Source organism: Castor canadensis, chromosome 12 (assembly GCF_047511655.1).
Source record: "Castor canadensis chromosome 12, mCasCan1.hap1v2, whole genome shotgun sequence".
Taxonomy (NCBI): Eukaryota; Metazoa; Chordata; class Mammalia; order Rodentia; family Castoridae; genus Castor; species Castor canadensis.
Genome location: NC_133397.1, coordinates 85,360,522 through 85,378,485, shown reverse-complemented (window position 1 = coordinate 85,378,485; position 17,964 = coordinate 85,360,522). Strand labels below are relative to the sequence as shown.

Genomic DNA, 17,964 nt, shown 5'->3' with positions numbered 1-17,964 from the left:
GGGAGCCGGCTAGAATCCCTCAGCCCCGGTGGCGCAGTCTTCCCTGCCGCTAACCTAGTGTGCCACGATTCTCGGTTGCTCCCCGACAGAGGACGCGTCGGCTCCTGTGCGTGTCCCTCCACTAGATGTCACTGCACGTCAATCGCTAGTGCGGCGGGGTCGGGTGTTTGCGTCTCTTCCGACAGTACAGGGCTTGCAGCCCGGTTAGTACCGGCACTAGTGTCTTCCCCGACTGGGGAGCTCAGGGGCGGACAGGAACGCGGAGACGTCGCTGCCGAGGACCCGACAGGGAGGCGCGGAAGTGGCGAGGTGATGCGGCACGGCATTGCGCCGCGCGTGCTGCCCCCACCCCTTCTCCTCCCCGCTAGCGAGACGGTCACGTGCCGCCGAGACGCTGCCCCTGCGGGCGGCGGCCGGAGAGGAGGGCGGGGCCGGGCCGCCCGCGCCGCGCCCGCCAAGCGGGGTCGCCTCCGGCCGGGCGCGCGCCAAGCGCGTGCTCCTCGCAGAGTGAGTGCGAGCCGAGCGCGGCCGGCCGCCGCAGCGGGGAGGGGGCGGAGCCAGGAGCGCGCGCCCGAGGAGGGGAGGGGAGAGAGGGGGAGTCGAGGGGGAGGGGCGGGAGCTGCCGCGGAGGCGCGAGGCCGGCGCCGCGACTGAGGGGGAGCGTGGACCGCGGCGCGGCCGGCGGGCGGGCGGGCGACCGGCCGCCTTTGCCAGCGCTCCTCCTGGCTCCGACAAGGGCACTGTGCAGCTGCGGCGGCAGCACCTGCGAGGCCGGAGGAGGCGGCCGGGCCCGGGCATGGTGGTCTGGGGCAACGCGGAAGGTGAGCGACCCCCGGGCCGGCGCGGGGTGGGGGAGGGGCGGCCTGGACCCGCGTCGCTCAGACGCCGCAGAGCCGCGCGGCCTGAAGCAGAGGAAGGCGGGTGGCGGAGGGGCGCGCGGGCCCGGGCCCGCGGCGGTGCGGAGCGCTGCGGCCTGGGCTGCTCGCGGCGCCCGCCTCTCGCGCCGGCGGCTGCCGGGTTATGTAACGCGTGACCTCCCCTTCCCCCTCCGCCATAGCGTGGCCGCCCGGCGCCGCCGCCCGCTAGCTCGCTCGCTCCCGCCCGCCGACCGACCGACTCGGGCCCCCGCGGCCTTTCCCCCGGCGTCCCGCGACCACCGCGCCGTAAACTCCTTCCTGCTGCGCCGGCGCTTGGCCGGCCATTCCGTCCCGCGCCATTCATTCATGCGCGCGTTCAACAAGCGTCGGCAGACTGTCGCGGGGGCGCCGGTGTCACCCGCCTCCCGCCACAGCACTGCCCCCCCAGGCCCGCGACTTGTCCCCCGCCCCGGTGAATCTCGAAATCCACCCCGGAATATCCGAAGGCAGTTTCCATCCCTTCATTTCCCCTTGTACTTATCCGGCCCCTTAAGACGCAGACACCTTCCCCCGGCTGTCCTCGCAAGCGCCCCTCGCACACTTGCGCGCAGCGCGCTGTGTTCTCTGCGCTTCCTACCTGGCCCCAGGTTGTAAACAGTAGCTCTGCCGCCTCCTGACTCCACACCCGCTTGCTTAACAAACATCACGGGTGATGGAAGTCTCATTCCTACGTTACCGCCTTGTGGTCTCAGCCCAAGTGCAAAGGAGGAGCCATAATATGTAGGTGAAGGGAATGGAGCTCGGCGTGCCATAAAAAGTGTAACTATGAGGACTTGATGTAGTAACTCTCAACCTGCTCTTGGGCTTCTGCAATAACCTTGATTCTTCCTGTGGAGTACACAGTAGCAGCTCAAGCTATGCAAGCCATGTAACCTGCTTTCCACAGTTCCCGCGTAAGCTTGGCTTTGCCTGGGCAAATGCTGCTAGCATATGGTTCTCTTCCCACCCCGCTTTCTGTACTTCCGGGGCTGGGCACTTGAAAGCTCACCAAAAGTCATTGAATGCTTCTACTGTTTATTTGCCGTTTTTCATGAGTTACGGTGATTATCTTTTCACCCTTGTTCTCTTTATTTTTGTAGGTCCTTTGAGGCCAGTCTGTAGGAAATCTGTCTTGTCATAAAATTTTACACTTAATGCTAAGCAATGTATATTTAAGACTTTTTAAAGGTAGAAATCACACTTTTAGGATTAATTTCATGCAAGCTGAAGCAGAAAATACAATTTTTGCAAAATGATGTGAGATCGCTCCATTTCCTCAACCCCAACTGAAAACTCATATTCTTTATAAGAAAATTGAACATTTTCCTCAGCAACAATCCAGTCATTGTTTATAAAAAGGAACAATGACTACACATATATGTATTTGACATTCTGATTTTTGATAGCTGCTGAACTGGGAGGATAAGAACTTAGATGTGGATTTGAATTCTTGACTCTGCTAATTATCTGTGTGACCTTGGACAAGTTACTAATACCTCCTGATTTTTTTTTTTTTTTCCCTCTCGTTTGTAGAATGAAGACATCATTTTCCACTTTGGGTAACTTAGTATTAAATGAGTTCTTAAGTGGAAGGTATCTAGTGAGACCCTAGTACTCAGTATTTCTTTCTGTGTATTTGTTGCAGCTTACTATCTAGAATGAGCCAGGATGTGCTAGAGACAAAGCATGAGAAGAAAATTAATAGAGACGTTAGCAACCTGTTATCTCCAAATAAATGAAGAAAGTAGGCTAAAGGAACATGATTCTTTCTGCTTTCTGCTTCTCAAAATGTATGGATATATGCGGGATATTATAAATCTCGGGATAGATTAAACAGAACATTAAAGATGAAGAAAAAGACCTTTTTTTTTTCCCTTCCAATTGATTTAAAAAGAGTGATTTTCTTTAAAAAGCAACTCGGGAGTACAAGTACAAGAGAAATATTATTATTATTATTATTTTTGGTTGTACTGGGGTTTGAACTCATGGGCTCAAGTTTGCTAGGCAGCCACTCTAGTGCTTGAACCCTTTTTTGTGTTGGGTATTTTTGAGCTAGGTTCTCAAGAACTATTTGTCCCAGGTTGGTTTTGAACCTTGATCCTCCTGATTTCTGTCTCTTGAGCCACTGGCGTCCTGCTCAGAGTCTTTCTTAATGAATCTTTTAGTATCACCTCTATGTATAAATCATGTACAAATGTATATCCAAGTTACAGTATGTCTTTCTTGGCTGCTGGAAGTGTCCTCACTGGTGTTCCTGTATCTTTTACTCCCTGACTATTCCCCACATAGCGGTCAGAGTAATCTTAAAAAAAACAGGTTAGATTGTGATTTTCTTGCTCAAAGTTCTCCAGAATTTTTTTGTTATATTTAGAATTCAATCTGAGCTTCTTATGCCACCCCAATAGGACATTGCATGGTTTGGCAGCTGCTAACTTCTTACCCCATTCCCTACCTTGGTTGGGTCTCACAGTACTTTAACAAGCTATTCCTCCCTTAGGGAATGTAGATAGTTACAGCTCCTACCTTTAGGTTCTCTGCTACTCAAATGTTATTGCCTCAGAGAGGCCTTCTGATGTCTAACATAGAAACCAGCCTCTTTATTACTTGATGATTTTATTCTTTACCCACCTAGGTGAAGATACACTTATTTCTTGATCACCCCCATCAGACTTGTTTGCCATTTCTTCCCCAGGGCAGAGGTCTTGTCTGATTGCCTCAGTGCTTAGATAGGCTCTTAGTAAACTTAGTAAACTTGATAAATTAATGAAAGCTAGAGTTGATTTGAACGTTTCATTCTGGACAACTTGAATCAAAACCCCAGCTCCTCGAATTTGCCTGATTGTGCCATGTGCAAGTTAGTAAATTCTTGTTGGAATCCTCCTCTCTGCCTCCCAAATAACTGGGATTATAGCTGTGAGCCACCAAGCCCAGCCCAAATTAATTCATTTTTATACTACTTTTTTTGACTGAATTTTTGTTGGCTACCAAGTTGTATTTATGGAGCTCTTGTGGCTGTATAAAACAAAATATAAATGCTGAAAATAGTATTTGCTCTTAATGTGTCAGGTTTTTTTTATTCTATCTATGGAAGATGCTAAGCGTGATTATCTCAACAGTCACCCACCAAAGTGGCTTTTATATATTTGCCTTTGAAGTTCGCTGGAGATATGACTGCTGATGAAAGGACTTGCTGGAGGCTTCTTGTCTTTAGACAGGAACATCCTTGAAGATCCACTTGAAGAATGAATCTTGTAGTATGTGAGAAGGAAGAATGTTTTATTTTCTTTTGTATGTTCAGTTTCTGCCTTCTTTCATTGTAAGTTTTTCCCCAACTGGTATTTGGGTAAATACCTTTACTTTTCTGTTCTTTTCATGGATTTTTTTTTTCTTTAGCATTTACAGAAATAGGAAAGTGAAGGAGACACTGACTTTGTAGTAATAAATACTTTGAGAACACAACTTGAATTATTTTTTTAAACTAAGATTCTTCCTGCTGCAATTATGCTTGCATAATACCAGTTATTTTTACTTTGACCACTTGTCCTTAGTGGAATGACTTTTTGTAGTAACATTAAGTTTTATTTTTTCACTCTTAGCTTTAGTGATAGAATCCTAAGTTTTGGGGCTTAAAAAGAATTTGAAATGCTGCTTGTCATGTAACATTTGTCCAAAAATGTAATAATTGCTAAGTTATTAAATATGCGCTTTATGCCAGGTTCTTTTCTAAGTGCAGTGTCTTTTTTAATATTCACAACCACCATATAAGGTAGGCATAGTTACAAAGAAGATTTGTAGAGATGATGGTACTTGACGGGGTCATATAAGAAAGGAGCCAGGATTTCTACCTAGTTCCATCCTATCTATAATCCAAGGCAGTGACCACTGTTCTGTGAATCACATTAAAAATAACAACTTGCCATTTTATTTTATCACATTATTTGTGAGCACATGTTCCATTTAACTACTGGCAGTGTACATTATTATTTATGGCTAAGTTTTTTTTTTGCTTTTAACTATTACTATATTTAAATGCCTGTATATTCTTTATGTGTAAAACATTTTGTTAGGTTGATGATATATACTTGTTTTTTCCTCACTTATCCTATTAAGCTATTAAAACATGTCTAAGGGTCATCTATATCATGGTAACGTCAGTTTGTAAATAGTTTGAGAAGGTTTTGCAAATAATGGATGTGATACATCAGATTTATGAAAACTAAGTCTTTAAATTTGCCAGAGGCTAAATTTCAGGTAACAAGTGTTAAATAAAAATCATTAATGATGTATATCTGCTGATTGCAGAGGAAATCTTTGTTGTCATGTTTAATAAGTTTGGGAGAACATGTTGGTGCAACATTTTTACACAAGTTTTAGCGATTTTTTGACATCTGCTTGTAAGACTTATTTCTAAGAATATCTTAATTATGAACTGCTGACTTAACACTAGTAGATTCAGAATGTTGGTGCTAGAAAGAATCTTATATATTCTTTATATTTTACTAGAGGAAAATGATTCTGAGTCATTTAGCTGCTAAAAAGGAAAAGTAGAACTAGAGGCTAGGTGCAAAGCCTTTTTTGGTGGGGGTGGGGGCTACACTCAACTGTCTCTGTACCATCCAGGGAAAGATCAACACATAGTAACAAGAAGGCAGAAAACTAAACAATGTATTCTTGTAAAATTATGATTTAAAGTTTTTTTTTTTTTTTTTTTTTTTTTTTTGGCAGTACTGGGGCTTTGAACTCAGGGTTTCATGATTCCTAGCATGTGCTCTTCCAATTGAACCATGCCTTCAGCCCTTTCTGCTCTGGTTATTTTGGAGATAGGGTCTTGCCTTTTTCTCCGCCAGTCTGGACCACATCCTCCTATTTTAAACTTCCCACCATAACTGAGATGACAGGCATGTGCCAACATGCCCAGCTTTTTTCTGTTGAGATAGAAATTCTTTTTTGCCTGGGCTGACCTGGAACTGTGCTTGTTCACACCACTGCATTCAGCTATTGCTTGAGATGGGGTTTTATCAACTTTCTGTTGTGTTGGACTTGAACCATAATCCTCTTGATCTCAGCCTTCCAAGTAGCTAGGATTACAAGCATGAGTCAATGGTGCCAAGTTTGAGGGTTTTTTTTTTAATCATTGAAAAAAATTTTGTCTTTTAAGTGAAAGGTTATATGCTCTCATTTGGCTTTGTTTGGAGTTTTACTCAGAAAGTAATGGCTGCATGTTATTTTCTCCAAACTCCATCATTCCTACATTTGGGATTAATAAAAGTGAGCTTAATGAGTTTTCTCTTTTAGGAACTGGTATGAATTATGCAGTTGAAATTAAGACCTTTTTAATTTTTTTCTTTTTTTGGGATACAGAGTCTTGCTATGTAGCCCAGGCTCTTAACTTGCCATCCTCCTGCCAAATGCTAGAATTACAGGCACATGCCACCATGCCTCTTTGCTCTTTTATTTTTAAATTTTACTTTATGTTTTGGAGGTCCTGGGGTTTGAACTAAGAGTTGTGTGCTTGCTAGGTGGGTGTTTTACCACTTCAGCCACTCCTGCAGCACTTCTCTTTCCTTTTTAAAATGCTTTTCATTAAGTTCTCGTCTAATGACAAATTCTTTTTCTTCATGATTTGTTGGCTCTTTATTTTAAGCTTTTTTATTGTTTTTGCAATACTGGGATTCGAACTTAGGACCTTGTGTTTGATAGCCAGTTGCTCTACCACTTGAGCCATGCCCCCATCCCTTTTAAGTTCATATGTTTTTGCTCAGGCTGATGTTGGACCTTGATCCCCCTACCTACAGCCTCTCTCATGGATGGTATTAAAGGCTTGTGCTAATACTGCCTTGCTTATTGAGATGGAACCTCACTAACTTTTTGCCTGGACTGGCCTCAAAACTGGTCCTCCTAATCTCTGCCTCCCCAGTTGCTGGGATTACAGGCACAAGCCACTGGGCCAGCCTTCTTTTTTTTAAATCTCTACAATCTTTGTTTTACTTTAAGCCCTTTTAAAAACTTAGACAATTCAAGTTGGATTATCAGTTGTAAAAGCATTTTAACAATTTTTAAAATACTTTAAAGAGCATAATTTTAAAAAACACTTTACTTTTTGTAGTTTTTTTTTTTTTAAACATTAAAGAGTACTTTCACTCAACCTTTTGTCCTTTTATTCTCATAGGAGTGATGGGAAGAGAAGTCAGGGCATTTATAGCTGCTGTGTAATTCGGGCGCCAAATATCCAGAGTTAGGGCACAGTCCACAGGACTCCCATTATTTTAGATACCAGTCACAAAGTTCCAGGGCTTCAGGTTACCCACACTTCTGGCCTGTTCTATGAGTTCTAGCCAGTTGACCACAAACCCCTAAGGTTTGACAATTTGCTAGAATGACTCACAGGTTCAGGAAGTGGTATTCTTGTAATTGTAGTTTAATTTATTTACTTTTGGTGGTACTCAGGTTTGAATTCAGGGCCTCACACTTGCTAGGCAGGTGTTCTACTACTTGAGCCATGTCCCCAGCCCCTTTTAAATTTCTTTTTCAGATAGAATCTTGGTCTTGCATTTTTTCAGGTCTGGCCTTGAACCTCAATCCTTTTATCTGTGCCTCCCACACAGCTGCGATTATAGAAATGCACTACAGTACCTTGCTTATTGGTTGAGATGACGTCTTGCCAACCCTCTGATTATGTAATTGGCCTTTTCATCATGGCTAGCCACATCCTGAAACTTAAGGATTCTCAGGGAGTCATACTGTTAGTATAAACTTAGAAGTCAGCTACAGTCTGAGGGACCCACCATGTATTAACAAACAGCAAAGCCACTTTTATCACTTAGGAAATTCCAGGAGTTGAAATCGTCCTTCCATGAACCAGGGACAAAGTCTAGCCAAATTCTTTATTATGCATTAGTTGAAAGAATGAGAACACACACTTGCCCAATTGAATTAAAACTAGCAGTAATGGTATTAGTCCAGTGGTCTCTATTATATTAAAAATTAGAACAGGTTACATTTGTTTATATAAAGGGATTGCCTTCTGTTGAGAATTGCAGTTTTTCTTTTATTGATAGAATAGAATTTAAAATCTGGGTTGAAGATGAGGGGTGGTGGCTCAAATGGTAGCATGCTTCTGGGCAAGCACAAGGTTCTGAATTCAAGCCCCAGTACCATCGAAACTCCATGAGTTGACACTGGAAATCAGTATGAAGGTTCCTCAAAAAAAACTAAAAATTGACCTACCTTATGACCCTGTCATACCACTCTTGTGCATGTACCTGAAGGAGTGTAAATCAACATACATGCTCTGCAATACATGCTCTGCAATAGCTGAACTCTGCAACCTATGAATGGATGAAGAAAACACACACACACACACACACACACACACACACCTTGGGCTATTAGCCATAAGAAATGAAAATAGGTCATTGAGGAAAAATTGATGAAACTGGAGATCATGTTGAGTGAGATCAGCCAAGCTCAGAAAACCAAATACTGCATGTTTCTTGGTTTGTGGAAGCTAGACCTAAAATGATGATGATAATTGACAAAAACAACAACAAAAGAAAAAAAACTGAAGAAGCAGCAAAAAAAAAAAAAAAAAAAAAACAAAACCCAACTGGATTGATAAGTCATTTGAGTCAAATACTTTATTTACATAAATTTTGTTGCAGGTTAAGTTACACACTACATGATTTGGGGAAATTTAAAAGTTTGACAGTTTTGCTTGTGAAAAGTTTGATACTTGGAATGTCTTTGTAAATAGTATTTTTAGGACTAGGCAATTAGTTACTATTGTTAAGAGAAAAGGAAACGAAGACAATGAGAGATTTTTGTGGGTAGGATGAAGGTGTTGATTATTTGTTAAGAATTGTAAAATGTTTTAGAAACAGTTGCTGTGTTGAATTTTAGCACTTGAGAAGAAGTTACAGTGTTTAAGTTTATGATGTTAGAGGCTAATATTCTGCATTATGCCCAATAGGAAATTTTATTTCTGTCACTTAATGATTATATTAAATTCTCTAGGATCTCTTAGTTACAGTGTACTAAATAAATTTGCAGTGAATACAGACTTGTCTTGAAGAATGTAGCATCTTATAGCTTATTTTGTTTTAAAATATGTGATAGGGAGTTCTTGGCATGAAGGCAAGGGAAGACTAGACACTATGGCAACTTAAACATTCTCCTTTTGTGTTTACGTTCAATTGCACTGAATATAAGCATTTGTGAGAAAAGAGATTTGTGAAAAATGGAATGGATAGATCTAGAAAAGAGTGTATCTGACTGTATTTTTGAATTGCAGTTGTTTTTAGTTATGTATCATTTATGCAAGTTTACCTTGTGAATTTAGAGATCTAGTGAATTGTGAAGGTGGGATGCACAAAATGATTACTTCTGCTAAGACACATTTGTTGATCTTACGGTAGTTTTGGCTTGAGCTAGCAGCTATCCCTGTCTGTGTACCTACCCCATTTCCTATAGTTTTAAGTATACAAATTTGCACTTCATTTCCTAAAATTTAAAAAGGTTCAAACCTCTTGGTATGATATTTAAAACATGTTATATTTCCTCACCTCCCTTAGTTTTCCTATGACTTCATCTGGCCATGTCTACATATCAGTCAATTTTAGAATTGGCCTTACTCATTTTTTGCATTTTTTTTTGGTTTTGATTATGAATTTTCCTGTCTTTGACATCACTGTACCTCCCTATTTACCAGTCACCTCTGTCTCTTAAAATCATACTCGTTATCATTCTCAGCTCAGATCTACCTCTTAAGTGACGCTTTCTTGGGTCTCTTTTCTAATCTGAGATTTATCGTTGCTGCTTCTGTGCATTTATTGCATTCTGTCAGTGCCTCTAATGTAGGATCCAGAATTGTAGTTTTATGCAAATCCTTTCTCTGATAACCTTGGATCATGATTTATACTTATTTTACTTATATTGAAAACTGTAAATAACAGTAAATGCTCAGTGAGTATTGAGCAGACCATTAGAACACAAATGGAATTTGAAGGGAGGAAAAGTGAGAGACCATACAGATGAAATTTTGTCACCTGTAATCTAAAACCTTCAACAGGTGAAGTGCATTTACTCCTGTTGTGAACATATTTCAACTTGGAGCACATTATAGCAGCATTGTCTCTTTACTCTGAACTGCCCTTGTCTCTGTCCTCATTTACCACTCTAGACACACTTTACAGATAGTCAAAATCAGCCTAAGACCAGCAGTATAAAACTACCTGGAAACTTTTAAGAATGCCAATACATAGCCTCACCCAAATACCAAAAGTTTCTGAATCCTAATCTTTGAAGTTGGGGTCCCAGCAGTCTGCATTAACAATCTCTCCCAAATGATTCTGGTACATGTTCAAGCATAAGAACCACTGTTCTAAAGAAAGTCCCCTCTTATATCATCTCAAGAACATTCTTTTTTTCTCTTTAGCAGTACTGGGGTTTTGAACTCAGGGCCTCAAGCTTGTTAGGTAGGTGCTCTATGGCTTGAGCCACACTCCTATCCTTTTTTCCTTTGGTTATTTTTGAGATAGGGTCTCATGTTTTTGCTGACCTGGACCACGATCCCTCTACTCATGCTTTTTCCATAGCTGGGATAGCAGGATGAACACCACAATGCCGAGCTCTTATTGTTGACATGGAGGTCTTAGTAACTTTGTGCCTGGGCTGGCCTTGAACGGCAGTCTTCTCAGTCTTTGCCTCCTAAGTAGATGAGATTATAGGAGTGAGCCACTGCACCCAGCCCATTTCTTTGTTTTACTTTGTCACTTGATCCCTTCTTGGTGTCGTAGAGGTTCATATGGACATCCTAGTTTAGATGCTTAATAGAAGTAGTTAGGCCATGTAGTTTGGGACATAACAAACCAGGAAAATTGACAGGATGTTTGGAAGTTGGTTCTGTTGTACTCTGGAAGGCAGTTCTTAGTACTTTATTATCTCTGCTACTTTCCTTTATTTTCTACAGGAATCTGTAATTCCAGGGAAGAAAATTACTCTCTTGCTTGTATTTATATGATTGATCTTGTTAAATCAGGCATCTTTTTGTAATTTTTATAGTTACGAATAACCAAATGATGAGAGACAAAACTCTTTGTTAAATTGGATTGTTTGGGATAGAAATTTTCCTTTCAATAAGATGTACCTCAAATGGGGACATTATAAGTATTTGTTAGGCATTTTCAATATTACTATATCCAGATATTTTTATTATGCATTTTATCATTTGTCTTATCTATGTTTAGTTTGTTTAAATGTGGAATCAGAATCATATTTCAATACTTAAATATTCTTACATCTATTTTTATTTACTTATTAATGAACTCAGGGCCTTGTGCTTGCCAGGTCAGTGCTCTACCACTTGAGCCACACCTCCAGCCCTTTTTGCATTCGTTACTTTTCGGATAGGGTCTTGTGCTTTTTGCCTGGGTCAGCTTTGGCCCTCCATCCTCCTACCTATGCCTTTATCACCATGCCTAGCTTGTTTGTTGAGATGAGGTTTTGCTAACTTTCTGCCTGTATTGGCCCAGAACCTCCTACTCCACCTACCAAGTAACTGGGATTACAAGTGTGAGCCATTGTGCTCAGCATGTTCTTAAATTTCTTAGGGTACAAGCTAAGCTGCTGTAACCAGAGACTTTGGATACAATGCAAACAGTATCAAAGTTTTTTTCCTTGCCCATAATACTCTAAAAAATAGGCAGGCATTTCACAGTAGATGAGCATCTATGCTTTTCAGATCATTCAGGACCTCAGGTTCCTTGTGTGCTTAGCCATTCCCTAGGGTATTGTCCTCATTACTTTAATTGAAGCTGGATTTTCTCACAGTTGCATTCCTGAAAATGAGGTAAACAACTTCCTTCCTTTAAAAATATAGGATATTCTATCCCCTGGGTGTGGGAGAAGGACATGATACAAATTTTGTGTTTATTTTGTTTATATCCTATTGACCAGGGTGTAGTCACATGGCCACTCCTAATTCTGGGAAATGTAGTTTCTAATTGTCAGTCATGTCTCCCATTAACAGGAGTGGGTAAAGTGTTCTTTGTAAAGAAAGAAGAAAAAATATTTGAGGACATTGCCATTCTGCCTGCACAGTTTGGGTTCTCATAACCATCCTCACTTCTGACACTGCAAGTTTGGGGAGCCTCAGGACCACTCTCTGATTCAGTAAATCTGGGTGAGTTCACAGAACTCTGAAAGCTCTTGTGCTTATGATTGAATTTATTATGTGAAAAAGTACAGATTAAAATCAGCCAAGGGAAGAGGTACATGGTGCACACAGAACAGATCCATCATGGAAATTCTGGTTATTCTCTCCCACGTATAGTCATAACCAGTGCTAACTTCTGGCACTGTGATGACAGCCTTGATGTCCAGGGTGTGCATGGGGGGCTTGAACTGTTAAATATGATTTACTGCTAGCATGGTTGACAGACATTTAATCTCTAGCTTTTCAGGAAATTGATGATACACGGGCCACAGTTCCCACCATAAATCACATTGTTAAGACTATTTGGAGTTGCTTTAAGTCCCCTAGTAAACAAGGTCATTTAGTAGGACATTCCAAGTATCACCTCCCAAGAATCAGTAGCAAAACCAGACCTCTCTTTGTGTAAGTTTAATTCTTTACTGTATAGCCAAATATTGTGGATAGGCACTTCTCATGTTTTTTTGGAAAGCATAGAAAAAGTTTCATATTTGTATGCTTTGTCTTTCAGGTATATTGGTCAGGTAGTAAATCTCTATGATTTGTTTTAAATGAATAGATGTAAGGTCATAACATTTAAATAAAAACTGCAAAAGACTTTAGAATTTGTCATTTCCAGCTATGCCCACATATGAATAATACCTGATGAATTGTGAGCTAGTTAGAAACAAAGTTGGTTGTCTCTCGGTCTTTACTCCTGAATATGGATTAGTTGGAAATAGTGTAGATGGGGCTTATTTGTAAGACCTGTTCTTCTTAGTTCTTCTGTTACAACTGTGGCTGCTACTTTAACCCAGATAGTTGCTACATTCCCTGGTGAATAAGCATTTATTTTACTGAATTGTATTAGGCCAGTTCAGTAGGAGTGTTCTTACTCACTTTTTCAGTAGTTATGTTGATACCATTGTTATTTTCTCCATTGAAGATTTAGGAACATTAGTTTTTTGTTTTTGTTTTTTTAATCAGTATGATTTTGAACCACAAACTAATAGTTCAGCCTTATTTATTGAACTTTAAAAAAATTTTAGCCAGATACTGTGACTCATTTCTGTAATCACAGGTACTTGGGAGGCAGAGATAGGAAGGATTGAGGTTCAAGGACAGCCCTGGCAAAAAATTAGGGAGACCCCATTTCAACCAATAAGCCAGGTGTTATGGTGTGTGCCTGCCATCCCAGTTCTGTGGGAGGCATAATATAGCTGGCTTGGGCAAAAAGGCAAGATCTTACTGGAAAATAATTTTTAAAAAAATGTCTGGAGTGTGAATAAAATGGTAGAGCACCTGCCTAGTAAGTGCTCTGAGTTCTAACTCTAGTTCCACAGAAAAAAGCCTTTAAAAATAACTTAAAATTTAAACAAATTAAATTGTGATAAATTACATATAAAAACTCAACGTTTGGGCCATTTTTAACTGTAAATTCACATTGTGGAATAACCACCATCATTATCTCCAGAACCCTTTCATCTTGCCTGACACTCTACTGCTAAACAATAACTATACCCCTCCCTGCTACTCTACTTTCTGCCTCTGAATTTAGCCTCTTGAAGTATCTACTGAGTCCTTTTATGAGTGGTTTATTTCACTTAGTATTTCATGGTTCATTCATATTGTTGTACTTGTTGGAATTACCTTCCTTTTTAAAGCTAAATATTTTATTGTATGTGTTTATCCATTGTTTGGGTGAGTAAATGTAAAAATGATAAAATAATAAAAAGAGGAAAAAAAAGAAACAATGACAGGTAATGTAGCTCTGTGATAGAATGCTTTTGTAGCATGCACAAGGCCCTGGGTTTGATTCCCTGCACTGCAGGAAGTAGCCATCCTTTGGGGGTGCTTGGTGGTGTCTCTTTGTCATTTCAGTTTGCACAATTGGTAGTGTTGAGCATTTTTTCTTATCCTTATTGGCCATTCCTAAATCTTTAGAGAAATATTCAAATCCTTTGCCTATTTTTAATTGGATTAATTTAAGTCATAAGAGTTTTTTAAAATATTTTTTCTGCATATTAACCTGTTATTGAATATATGATTTGCAGATATTTTTTCCCATTCTGTAGGTTGCCTTTTCACTGTTGGGCCCTTTAATGTAGTTTTAAATCTTTTAAGTAGTCCAACTTATCTACCTTTTTGTTGTTTATCCTTTCAGTGTCATATATAAGAAATCATTGCCAAATCCAGTGTCATGATATTTACCTATGTTTGCATCTAAGAATTTTACAGTTTCAGCTCTTTTTTTTTTTTTTTTTTTCATTTGGGTTTTTGATATAGGGTCTTACTATGTAGCCAAAGCTGTCTTTGTCTTTGAACTTACTGTATAGCCAGGCTGCCCTCGAACTCATGATTCTTTTGCCTCTGCTAACAACTAGTTTTAGCTATAATGCTTAGACTTTTGATCCATTTTTAGTTCATTTTTATATGTAGGATAAGGATCCAACTTCTTTTGCATGTGATATTCTTTTTCCCTAACACCATTCATTGAAAAGATTGTCAGTTTCCTGTTGGATGATCATTGAGAAGTCCTTTTAGATAGAGATGTCCCTGGGGTGGATTATACCTTAAGCTAGTTGTTAACCAGTTCCTTAATTGCCAATAAAATACTTCAGCAGAGAACTGACAGCTAACTACTAAGGTAAAGAAACTTTAAAGACAGAAAAGTTGGGAGGAAACCAAAGACAAACATTTTTTTCAACCTTGCCTGGAGATGGGGTGGCCTCAGATGCTTTCTTTGCATTGTGTCACATTCATGAGTTATGTTATAGTACTGAAATGTGCACATTTATTCATTGTTTCATTGCATATTTATTAGCGTGTTAATATTTCTTTACATAATTAAGTAAAAACCCCTACATTTACATATTAGTATATTGTATATTAGTATAGTAATGAGGCTGATTAAAATCCAAAGGGAGTTTCATTTCTTTCTTTGTTGGTTTACAGTGTCTGGCTATGTAGTCCGGGCTGGCCTACAACTTGAGGTGTTCCTGCTTTTGCATCCAAAGTGCAGGGATTGCAGATGTGTGCCACCACACACCTGGCTTTCAGTTTCATTTCCTAATAGTCAACAGACTATAGAGTTACAAATACGTAACTGACATTAATACTAGTGAATATGTATTTGGGCATTTTCTGTACAGTCAGCCCATCTTATTTTTGAGTTTATCACATGTGGTTTGACCAAGCACAATAAAAAATAAGTAAAATTTCAGAAGAAATCTCAAGCTGAGTGGGGTGGCTCATACCTGTAATCCCAGCTACTTGAAAGGATTGTGTATAGTTCAGGGCCATTCTGGGCAAAAAATTAATAAGAGTCCACCATCTCATTCAGTAAGCCGGGCATGGTGGTGCACATCTGTGATCCCAGCTAGTGGGAGCTCTTAGGAGGATCATGATCTGGGGACAGCCCTGGCCAAAAAAAAAAAAAAAAAGTTATTACCTGAAAATTAGGAGCATGGCTCAAGTGGTAGAGTTTCTGCCTAGCAAGTCCAAGGCCCTGAGTTCATATGAAACCCCACTACTACAAAAAAATAAAAAATTTTCAAAAATATAAAGTTTAAATTCCCATCTGGGCATTATACAGCTCAGTTGATGTGTTATCAGTTGTATTTAAAGTGTCATCTGCAGAATGTTTCCTTGCCCCTTAAGTTTATGAAAATATGCCTCCCAAAAAGAAAATGGTGCTCAAAAAACAAGGTAAAGGTTAACAGTAATCCTCCCAAGCCTAAAAGAGTAAGTAATGCGCTTAAGTGATACAGTGAAAATTTTAGATTTATTGAAAGGTGGCATGTTTTTAGCTGAAGTTGGACGGTGTTATGAAAAAGTGAATCAAGCATCTACAGTTTAGTACTGAGTTCTAGACATACTGACAATTTGCAGTTTTTCCTTAAAGGTCTAACTATAGACCCACAGATACCAAAGGTCTACTATACATACAGGGAGAGTTTTGCTGGCTTGTTTAGAACTTACAGTGTTAGTAGTTCTTTTTTAAAAACTATATGAAATACTAGTTTTGCGTAAAAATGATTTCTCCTGGCAATGAATATCGTTCCCTGGATAGATAATAAAATTCACCAATAACTAGTAATACAGGCAAAATGAAGCTTTTGTAGGATTTGACCATCCTCTTAAAAGGCACATTGGAGTCCAGAGTGGGACTGCTAGCAATGTGCTCTAGCAAAAGATGGACGTAAATTAGAAGAGCATAGTAATCTTGTTACGTTTCAAATAAGCCTGCCCTTGATGAGCCTCTCCTGGAGTTTTGTGAACATCTCTCTTAAAGAGAATAGAGAATGTCAGAAAGTCTTAGCATTGTAAGCATTTCAAACTCCTTGGCTCACCATTATAGGTTGACACTGAGGGCTAGGCATGGCTATACTGCCAGTCACTAATTTGTTTGGTTTTTAAAGTTTTACTTGACTTTTAGTTTATGGTTTTAGTTTCAAGGTGAGATTTAGCTTGTGAACCTTTCAGTGGCTGGAGCATTTAGTCTCTTTTGTGGAGTCACATACAGAAGCAGCAGAGGAGAGCTAAGAGGTCATTAGACTTACTTTTTGGTTCAGCAATTTCAGTTAACCAGGGCTATTCAAGTGGTTGAATTTTTTTCCTTGAAAAGAATCTTACTCAGATTCCAAATCCAAAATTTTAAAAAGGAGGGCTGCTAAAGTTAGATGGGTTTAGAGAGTGTATTGATTGATATTTTTACTCCAACTTTCTTCCTGTCACATCCCCATTGGCCTCATAGGGGATTCTGCTGAGCACTAATCAGTCAATACTTTTCTTGTTTTATAGGCAGAGATGTCAGGCTCAGTGCTGTTGGACTTACCTTATCATCATAGCTAGGCAGTTGTTGAACTGGTGTTTGAGCTCAGATCTTGTGTTACTAAATGTGCTTCCCATTATATTGTAGACCATGGATATTTATTTAAAATAACAAGAACATGTATTTTATACTTTTCAGAGGGTTTCTATATATGTGATCTCATTTGATTTTTCACTCTGAACTGGCAGGGTAGATTACTGTAGTAGTAACTGTTTTTTGAGGAAATACCCTAAATGTTAGGGATAAAGGTACTTCATTCTTCCTTTGTCCGTTTTTAAACTATTTTTTGAGAACCATAGTTAGCTGCTGTATTAATGTTGCTGGATAAGGAGAGTTGGTAAATTATTTTAGGTTGTGCATTACAGTTTTAAGAATCTTTGTCTCTTTCCTAAGGTCATGAAGCACTGTGGGATTAGCTTAGAAACCCAGTCTGTAAGAGGTTCTGAAAATAAGGTGATTTTTATTTACACGTTTTATTTGGCAATTTCATGACTTGGCAGTACAGACCATTTCTTCTCAATGAGTAGGTTTAGTAAAGAGGACACATGGTAATTCAAAGGTTACCTGGAATAAAGAGGATTAAAACTGAGTGTGCATTATTTCTGAGGGATATTTCTGTTAAATAGTGATATCCTGATTCTTTGCCTTCCTCCCTTTAGGGAAAGTTCTATTTGAAGAATTAAATCAGTCACTTAGAATGGAGAACTTTTTTCCTACAGAGGCATTGGCAGAATCACTTTCTTTTTTGATGATTCTTACTAGTTAGGAGGAACTTTTGCCTTTACATCATGTCACATCACAGTTTCTATGAATAGGTTTTGATGTTAGCTGTTTCCTGATTTCACACTGTATCAACAATCCTCTAAATGACCTGTAGTTAATTCCATCTGTTTTATGGTTCTTGTTAGCATCAAAGTGTGTCACTTGCCAATTTTGTCTGTGTACCACTTTGGGGGAGAAGGTTTTCTATGGTGTGCTATTAAACAACACATAATTTGTGAATTTTTGGAAAAGTTTTATAAGTAAATGGTAGATAAGATTAAATA

General features: G+C 39.7%; 1 protein-coding gene, 1 long non-coding RNA gene and 1 pseudogene across 4 annotated transcripts in view; 2 read left to right on the top strand and 1 right to left on the bottom strand.

Moving 5' to 3' along the window:
- LOC109675459 (perilipin-2-like) overlaps positions 1-208 on the top strand; it is a 38,873-nt pseudogene extending 38,665 nt beyond the window's left edge.
- The window catches only part of LOC141414877 (uncharacterized), a 115,327-nt gene extending 113,558 nt beyond the window's left edge, over positions 1-1,769 (bottom strand). The window contains exon 1 of the long non-coding RNA XR_012439831.1: positions 1,495-1,769. This is a non-coding gene — a long non-coding RNA (uncharacterized lncRNA). The remainder of the gene's footprint in view (positions 1-1,494) is intronic.
- The window catches only part of Rev1 (REV1 DNA directed polymerase), an 83,843-nt gene continuing 66,524 nt past the window's right edge, over positions 646-17,964 (top strand). For 2 of the 3 annotated variants that reach the window (XM_020152188.2, XM_020152183.2), the window contains exon 1: positions 647-821. The gene's annotated coding sequence lies outside the window, so the exon portion shown is untranslated. Of the gene's footprint in view, positions 822-17,964 lie in introns of all 3 variants that reach the window. The other variant, XR_002211443.2, reaches the window with a different exon arrangement.